Here is a 10,394-nt window from a genome sequence, read left to right on the forward strand (position 1 = left end):
TTCTCTTGTGGGTGAGTCAATAAACAGTAAGGTAGGCAGAAATGGAAAGAAACAGAAAGAAGCCAGAGGTCATGAATAATAATAATAATAAAAAAGTCATGGGGTCAAGAGCAGACCTCATAACATAAAGGGTAGCTGAAGTAAAAAAATAGATCAAAGCTAACTCACCATAATGACGTATCTATTCCAGGAGAAGGGACTAAGTAATTCTCACTTCTTGAGAGGTATTTGCTAGAGTAGCTATTAAGTCAGCAAAATTCTGTGAACCAATCAGAGCTATTTCTGTATTCTAAATTATCTTCTAGCTGTTTATTTATTTATTTATTTTCGTGTGGCATTTGCCTAAATGGCTGTGGATTGGGTACCTCACTTTTCCCTATAAGGAGTCCAACCTGCTTTCTAACTATGAAGAAAAGTTTTTCTATTTTTCTTTAATTGACTTTAACTTTAATCAATTTTCTTTAAGTATGTGCACCCTGTATTAAATGTCAACTATTTATTTGCATATTTCTTTTTTTAAAGATACCACCTAGCCTGCTTCAAGTGACTACTACCTGCTCTGTAGTCCCATGACACTTGCTGTCAGAGACTTTTCTCTTAGTGACTACTTGTGTACATGACTATGCAAACTGATTTCTGTCTATCCAAGCTCACATTCATCTCCTGGTGAGCAATATCTTATCTTTAAAGCCACATTCCTATTTTTCGAACCAAAATTGGGATACATATAATTAGAGGGCTGAAATGGTACAATTTTCTATAAAGTCTTTACGAGAAAAAAAAAATGGTAAAGAATTTTTAAAATCTTTAAAAAAAATTCTCCCTTAGTACTAATCAAGGTGATAGCTGTTCAATAAATATTTCTTGATGCAAACATAAAAAACTAAAGCAAAAATGCTTTTTTTGGATTAATGTTTAAGATTCTGACTTTAAATTCTAAATTAATTACAGGCTCATTATATTGAGGCTATAAGTAATACATGGGTAGGGGTTTTATATATGTATGTGTGTTTGGGGAGAGTTAGGAAAACTAGAGATGAAGGAAACAGATACATGGACAATAAGGTAGTAAGGTAACTATTCTATATTTACTGAGTAATTACTAAATGCCAAGCACTGTGAAAAGTGCTTTATGTGTACTCTCATTTAACTCTTCTACAGATTGCTAGATGGAAACTCATGGCTAGTATATTACAGAATTGGAGTTTGAACTTGCCCTTTCTGATTCTAGGATTTATGCACTTAACCAGTATTTTTTACTGCCACTGATGATAAAATTAGAAAAATGTTACAAGTCAGTCATTTGAAGAACAAATTCCTCCATAAATAATACATTTGTATGTAGTTATCTTTGAAGTTTTGCATATAATTAAATTCTAATCATGGTAACCAGAGTACATACTCAGCTTTCTTATGACTTAATTAGAATGTCAAAAATTATAGAAGAAACAATTGTATTGGAATCAATACTGTTGTAGCTCATTTGAAGGAACATATCTTCTAGAACCAGAGAATTAGCAGATGGTAGAGTAAAGGATATTTTGACTCCTTTAGCTCTCCAGAAGAAAAATCCTTCTTTGTAGTGTTTGCCAATTTCTGTGGTATAAATAAATACTCCCACCATGACCTATTTTAAGCTACTTATGTGATATCACATCACTAAGCAGGGTTGAGAAGTATGCAATAACACAATTATACAGTATTTTTGTCATATAGATGCAATAGATGTAAATGTATACAATCTCAAGAACATAGATAATATTAAATTTTAGTTGAAAACTTAGGAAGAGGTAAGTTTTAAAATTTATTACTTTTGTTTTAATATAATTTACTTAACTATAACATTATGTAACCTAACATTTAAAAATCCTCCTGCTTAACAACCAGCTTGCAAAATTTTCTGAAAATTTAACAATTGGATTTTATAAGTATTATGAGCCAGCTCAAGCATACTATTCCCCTTAACTGTCTCTCAGATACACAGTTCCCAGGAGCCACATTTTTCTAATGTTATAGTATTTCCTGGCCACAGATGAAGAGAGTAAGTGGAAACAGAGATAAGTCCCAAGTCATTCCTCCTAGAATTTAGAAATGGAATCAGATCAGGTATCACATTCTCTGTGTGGCTGAAGCTATAACTCACCTGTGAATATTTGAAGCTAATCACTTTTGACCATAATGTGAACTGAATAGCAGATAAGATTAGCCCTCCAGTAAAGAAGAAAGGAGATATTGTAATAACTATGTATAGTGCCAGGTGGGTACTAATCAGGGGGATCACTTTGTAAATTATATAAATGTCTAACCACTATGTGTACACCTAAAACTAATATCAATAATGTTGAATGTCGACTCTAATTGAAAAATAAAAATTTACAAAAAAAAGAAGGAAGTAGATGCAAAAGGAAATGCAGAAATAGGAAAACATACATCCCGGTTGTTTCAACAGCATTCTAGTTTTCAACTGTAGTTCTGGCTGCATTTTACCCTTGGACTCAGAAAGACTTTGCCTCCTGTTTTGTTGTTAAACAATGGGTCCATTAGACTGAGGACACTTCAATGCCATGGAGGCCTATGTAAGCAAATCAAAACCGAAGCCTGTAAATGCCTCAAGGTTACCAAATCAAAACCCCTACAGACAACCAATCACAAACAATCAACTAGGATTTAAACTACAGGCAATCAAATAATTCCCTTTCTTTATTTTTGTATTTTTTCTATACTGCATAAGTCTTTTCCCTGGTCCCTGTCTGCAGAGTGCTTCTAATCACTTCTAGTTTGGTGCTGCCCCCTTGAATTCATTTTTGCTCAAATAAACTCTTAACATTCTTAATATGCCTCAGTTTATCTTTTAACACTGGTGACAATGCAAAATGGTATAGTCACTTTGGAAGGCAGTTTAGCCATTTCTTACAACACTAAACATACTCTTACTATATTATCCAGCAGTCACACTTATATCCATACAAAAACCTGCACAGGGATGTTTATAATAGCTTTATATATAATTACCCAAATTTGAAAGCAACCAAGATATCTTTCAGTAGGTTAATGGATAAATAAACTGTGGTACAACCAGATAATAGACTTTTTTTAAAGCATTTTATTTTATTCTACTTTATTTTATTATTAGTTTCAAGTATATAGTACATTGGTTAGACATTTATATAGTTTATGAAACGATCCCCCCAATTGCTCTATCTACCCCATCTGGCTCTACACATAGCCATTACATTACTGCTGACTACATTCCCTATGCTGTGGCTCCATCCCTATGACTATCTCTCAACCATTAATTTATAATTCTTTAACTCTTCACCCCCTTTCTTCCAGACCTCCAACCCCCTTCCCTCCAAATTGTCCTCCGTATTTGTGAGTCTGTTTTGATTAATTTGTACTTTTTGTTCCTTAGCTTTTGCATATAAGTGAAATCATATGGTATTTGTCTTCTCTGTCTGACTTATTTCACTCAGCATAATAACCTCTAAGTCCATCCATGTCATTGCAAATGATAGGATTTCATTTTTTTTTTTATGGCTGAGTAATATTCCATTGTATATATGAACCATAACTTCTTTATCCAATTGTCTGTTGATGGATATTTAGATTGCTTCTATAGGTTGGCTATTGTGAGTATCACTGTTGTGAACATAGGGGTGCATAGATCTTTATAAACTAGTATTTTTGGTTTTCTTTGGATAAATACCCAGAAGTGCAATTGCTGGATCAAAAGGTACATCCATTTTTAAGTTTTTGAGGGACCTCCAGACTATTTTTCACAGCGGCTGTAACAATTTGCAATCCCACCAACAATGTACGAGGGTTCCTTCTCCATACCTTTGCCAGTACTTGTTGTTTTTTGATACATTGATGATAGCCATTTTGACAAGCCTGAGGTGATATTTCATTGTGGTTTTAATTTGTATTTCTCTAATGATTAGTGACCTTGAGCATATTTTCATATGTCTATTAGCTATCTGTATGTCCTCTTCAGAGAAATACCTATTCAGATTCTGCTCATTTTTTAATAGAATTTCTTTTTGTTGTCGAGTTGTATGAGTTCTTTATATATTTTGGATACTAGCCCCTTATTAGATGTATTATAAGCAAATATTAATAGACTATTAATCAGTGTTACAAGAACATGAGCAACTAAGTCATGAAAAGACATGGAGGAAACATAAATATGTATTACTAAGTGAAAGAAGCTAATGTGAAAAGACCACAAACTGTATGTTTCCAAATATATGACATTCTGGAAAAGGTACAATTATGGAGACAGTAAAAAGATCAAGGTTTAGAGGTGGGATAAGGATGAATAGGTGAAATACGAAGGATTTTTAGGGCAGTGAAACTACTCTATATGGTACTATAATGATAAATAACATACCACTATACCTTGTCTAAACCCATAGACTATATAACACTAAGAGTGAAACCAAATGTAAATCACAAATTTTGAGTGATATGGTGTGTTAATATAAGTTCATCAATTTTAACAAATGTACCACTCTGATGAGGGATATTGATAATGAGGAAGGCTATGTGTGAGGGCAGAGGGGATCTGAGAAAGCTTTGTACCTTCCTCTTAATTTTCCTATGAACCTACAAGTGTTCTAAAACAATTAGGTCTTTAAAAAACATAATTAGGAGACTTTTTACTTGAGTGAGTTTGGATTTAAATTGTGCCAGATTCTCTGAAGCAGCTTCTGGGCCAAATTTCCAGGAAGGCTTTAAAATTTTTGAGGGGTAAGTGGAACACATGTGCAGCCACTACATTTGTGCATGTGAAACTGTGATGCTTCTGAAGAACCTCGATACAAACTGTGCTTCTGTAAATTAACAGTTTCATTTAAACTGACTCATTTGACCAGAACAACCAGTCATATGCCACTACAAGTAGAGAAAGGTATCATAAAGAAGAAAAGAATGAAAGGCATTTAAAAGCTGAGTAGTTAAATTAACACTTATTTAATCATTTCATTTGCTTTTCAAAAGTTACCTAACTTTTTAGAGAGAAAAAAAAAAAGATAGAAAGCAGAACAAAGGTTGGGATTAATATGTGCAGGATTTCTGCAGGGTATTTAGTCTATCTTCCTTATTTCTACCTTAAGCCTTAATTTTATCCAAAACTCAAGTAGCCCAGTCTACCTTGCTCGCTCCTGTCTTCCCTGTCTCCTCTGTTTTTTTTCCAAAAGTATTTATTGAACATTTATTTCATGCCATGCACAGCCCAAGACTTTGGTCTCTATGCCAAAATAAGGAGTTTGAATCTGATCCTCTTTATCTGAAATTCTCAAACTCGTCTCTTATACTGTGCATAAGATTTATAAAGAAAATTTATTGAAAATGCAGATTCCTGGCCTTGAACCCAGAGCCAGATTCAGAGGGTTTTTTAGGACATTTTAATGGGCATCTCGAGAGATTCAAGGGAATAACATGATTGGATTAACATTTTTAAATGATAACTCTATCTATCTCTATGCATCTAATAATTTAGTTTGTGAGCTGTCAACTCTCCAGACTTTTATTTCTCTTTAAGAACTCTGGAATCAAGCTTTCTGTTATAATTTAGACTCCATTGCTTAACTGTTGGTCAAATTAACTTTTTTCTACTCTGTGTTATAACCTGTGAGGTTATGTGAGAATCAGAATACTTATCTCAGAGATTCACTGTGCAGATTTAGCAAGTGTGGTATTTGGTGCATAGAGTAAGTGCTCAAAAAATAGAAATTATTATTATTGTTTTTGTTGTTGTTTATCATGGCTTCTTTTTAGAGGGAAGAGGAGAAGGATATAGTTTTGCCCATAATAAATGGTCAAGCTCTTGAGGCATAACTAGATAAATGATTGCTTCAAAAGAGAGAAGGGTTCTCACTGCTCTATTATTTAGAAATAAGGCAGAGATCATTATATTAAACAGAAAAGCACAGGCCCAAAATGCCATCATTCATTCTAAAAGCCCATGACACCAAACCTAGATTTAATACCTGATCTAATTGCAGTTTCAGCCTCTCCCAGAAATGTAATCTTGATTAACCTGTCTGGAATTTTCTTGTCAAGCATCAGTATGGGAACCTGTCACACAGGCCCTCTCCATCTCCCATAGAAAGAAGGAGTAATGTGCATGATAAAAATAATTCTCCTCTTTCCCCCGCTACTCTCACCGCTCCCCTCCCGCCCTCGCAAAAAAGAGATGTCCTGGTTCATAAATCTTTCTTTTTTTTTTCCACTAATAGCTACTTGCCCTTCCCTGTTTCCTATAAAAATCATCCTTTTTGTGGATGGATGGCCCTTCTAGTTGCTAGATAGTATGCTGCCTGATTCATAAATTGCTTAATAAAGACAATTAGATCTCTAAATTTACTTAGTTGAATTTTTTTAACAGTCCTAATTTTATTTTACCCTTTTCACGTGCTTACTTATTAAATCCCTAGGTATGTTCTAGCATTGTCGCCTCTCTGAAATTTTCTTCTAATTGCTTATTTTAAAAGAACCAAAAGAAAGAAAGAAAAAGCATTACTTTGGGGTTCAGAAGATCTTTTCTTTGAGGGGAAAAGAATGCGGAAGGATTTTTAATCATGCAGGTTTTTTCTTCTTTATATAGGAGAGGGCTTATGTGACAGATTACCTTACTGGTGTTTGACCAGAAACTTCTAGACTGACTGATCAAAATTATGCTTCTGGGAGAGGTTGAAATTGCAGTTAGGTCAAGTATTAAATCTAGTTTTGGGATCCAGTTTTAGCATGAATGATGCCATTTTGAGCCTGTGGTTTTGTCTTTAACGAGAGAAAAGGCTGAAGTAAAGAAAGGAAATTATTTGATTAGCTATAGCTTAAATCCTAGTTGGCTGTTTGCAGATTGGTCATCTTCAGGTCTTAATTTGGTAACTTTGAGGAGTTTATGGGCTTAGGTTTTGATTTGCTTACATAGGCCAACAGGGCATTTAGAGTTACCCCAATCTAATGGCCTTTTTGTTAATTAATCTAACACAGCTAAAGGGAAGTGGTATAATTCATATTAGAGGGGAAAGAAATTTCTGTAGTCTTTCCTTCCTCTCTGGTAAAGAATGGAGACAACAAGCAGAAAAACACTAGATTAATTATTCTTCAGAAAAAAATCGAAACCACCCTCTCTTTTTTTTCTCCAAATTGAAACCAGGAGGAATGCAGAATTCTTACCATTTATACGTGTTTGGGCCAAACTTGCTTGAATGTTAAAGGACAATCTTCTTTAGTTGATAACTGGATTACACTTAAAAACAAATGCTTTTGAGGGAAATTAGCAGAAGCAGAAGAGAAATCATTTTAGTGCTCTGTGTTTAAAAAAATCACTTTTAATTTTACCTATAACTGTAATAGAATAAAATAATCAGTTTTTCTGACTCTATCTTCTTAAACCTGCCCAGTTCCCATAACATGCTGGTTAGCAATTTTTCCTTAGCCTTACACATAGATATGCTAATCATTAAAGAAATCTAACCTGTAGCCTGGGAATTACTGAAACAACCCACTTGCTCGAAACTATCTCCCCAAAGATATAGAAAGGTATGTACAAATATATGATTGTTTATCAAAAGATTTATAAAAGCCCATGAGTGAGACTACAGCAACTGCAGTTTGGTGACCAAAAGCAAATCCTCCTTGAACACTTGCTGCCATCCAGATGTCTGCAGTCATCAATCTCTTCCTGACCTCAAACCCCTCCCATTTTCCACTTTCCCCTGACATAAAAGAAACCTGAATTTGTACTTTCTGAAGATGGCTCTTTAGAATGCTAGCCTGCCATCTTCTTAGCTTGCTGGCTTTCCGAATAAAGTCGCTTTCCTTGCTCCAGCTCCTTGTCACTTGACTTATTGGCTGTCATATGGTGAGCACTTTGAGCTTTCACTCGATGACACAACCACGTTGAATCATCTACATGTGCTTAACTGTTTCTCTAGGAGACACAGAGGTCCTTTAAGAACAGTTTTTGGTATAAATGATGATTAAGTCATAAATCAGTGAAAAAAATAAATCATTTAGTAAAAAAGTTACAGAATTTACTCCTATATCATTAAATATTAAATATGACCATGTTATTTTAAATTGATTATGTTATTTTTAAATATTTCTTTGTATAGATGTGCTATTGGATATGGTTCAGTTGCAGTCTGTTCTATCTAGTTTAAAGAGAAAGGGTGTTGGATGGCTTAAATTCTTTTTGAAATTGTAGGAACAAGCTCTAAGCTTCTGGGAATAACTTCCACCTGCCAGATTTACAGGGCTAATCCTGTGACCTTCAGGCAACACTACCACTACTAGCAAGTGGTCAAAGAGCAAGGCTGCAAGGCTGCATGCAGCAGGGCTAAAAATTCTCCCTTTTCCTCCCAAAAAAGTATAGAGAGATTTAGAGAAGGCATTAAGGAGGAGGCTTGTTTTATTCATATTCAGTGATTTAGTGAGAAAAGAACTTATTCTTAATTCATCTTTGAAACTAGAGTATTTAATTTTTAAATAGGTTAAGACAAGACTCCATACATATGCATTATATTTAAGCAGCTATCTTTAAAGGCTATGTTTACCACAAGACTATAAACTGTCATCACTCTCCATCTAGTGGCAAGATAGATTAATTGAAATTAAGTCTCTAAGAAGAAATATTCTGAAACTTGAGTGCTAGAGCCAAATATTTAAAAAGCGAACGGTATTATCATATCAAATAAACTTCACCACTGTTTTGTTAAATTTTAATATAAATAAAAAACCCGTGTAAAGTAATCCATGATTGTAATTCGATATTATATCAGATCATCCAATTTGGAAATTAAAAGAATACCCTTTCTGGATGATAAACAGAATATTTATAACTACAGGCTTTTTCTGGAAAGCATTTTTTCTTAACATGGCAAACATTTATGATCTTAAAAATCTTGTTGCTCTTAAGAAAATGCCGAATTATTTTTTAATTGATGCAGGAAGAAGATTTAGAAAATATGTTGTCAATAAATTTAGAGCAAATCGACATCAGAATTGGGTCACTGGGCAGGAGATTTTTGGTACAAAAACTTTGTAATCTGTGAATATTAATTAGGATATGATGGTACTTATAACTAGGAAAGGTAGCTGATAATCCCAAGTTATGTGGCCACTCAGCATTGAGTCTATATCAGGTAGTTATAGTGAGCAAATATCTGTTCCAATATATTCAACTTCTTTTAGAATTAGTTGGTGTCTATGCTATCTGATTATTAAATCATTTAGATATTATTCCAGTGCACAAGAGACACAGGAAAAAATAACAAAGTAGGAGAAAAGCAAATATTATGAAAAGAAAGTAAGCAAACTGAGAAATCTTTAAAAGAGGAAGCCAAATGAATGGAACATATCGAACAAGATTTTTTAAAATGTGTAATAAATCACCTTAGAGGACTAAAGCAGGAGATTAGAAACGTGAATCAAGAAAATCAGTTATGAAGGACCAACTGGAGATACTGAATATGAAAGATCAAATAGATGAAATAATAGAGTAAGTATAGTATCAGATATACCTTACTATTCTTTTGTGGATACTTTTTTTCAGAGTGAATACACTTGAAAAACAAAGTAGTAGTTGAAAGAGCAGGTCAGCTAACATTTCCAGAAGGAATTAGGAAGGAACAACATAGTACAAAGAAAACTGAAAGAAAGTTAAGACATATTGACAGAATTTTGCAAGATTAAAAATGATATTAATATCTAGATGGAAAGAGCACAAAGTGTTGAAATAAAAGAATTTTGAAGCTAAAATTTTTACCCAATGAATTATATGTAAGGCTGAACTAAGTTACTGTAAGAAACACAAGGCCTCAGAAGGCTGACACAAAAGATCCTATTCGTAAACACTGTGGGAGGAAGTGTTTGAGTAAGAAAAGGAATAAAACCAAGAGGTAATCTAACATGGAAAGTGTAAAAGAAACAAAGCTTTGTATTGAGTTCGGATCAGAAACTGCTGGAGGCATCTTTAATAAAAATAGCTGCAGGGACAGACAGGATTGGACTGCTTTCTTTACCCCAGAGATTTCATAGAGTATACACATGGCATATGTAGATGTGTATATTTATTGGAGGAAAAAAGGCCAAAAAATCTCTCATAAGTTTATTTACAATACCAGTTGTACATGTGAAAATGCACAATTTTCTATAATCAGATGGATGAAGAAGTACAAATTAGTAGTTTCATGGGGATGTAGAGTACAGCATAGGGAATATATTGATATTATTGTAATGGCTATACGTAGTGCCACATGGGTATGAGAGTAATCGGAGGGATCACTTCATAAATTATATAAATGTCTAACCACTGTACTATATATTGGAAAATAATACAAAATAAAGAAAATAAAATATGAAATAAATAAATAAGTAATAAATTA

The sequence above is a fragment of the Pteropus alecto genome, unplaced genomic scaffold (genome assembly GCF_000325575.1).
Source record: "Pteropus alecto unplaced genomic scaffold, ASM32557v1 scaffold46, whole genome shotgun sequence".
NCBI lineage: Eukaryota > Metazoa > Chordata > Mammalia > Chiroptera > Pteropodidae > Pteropus > Pteropus alecto.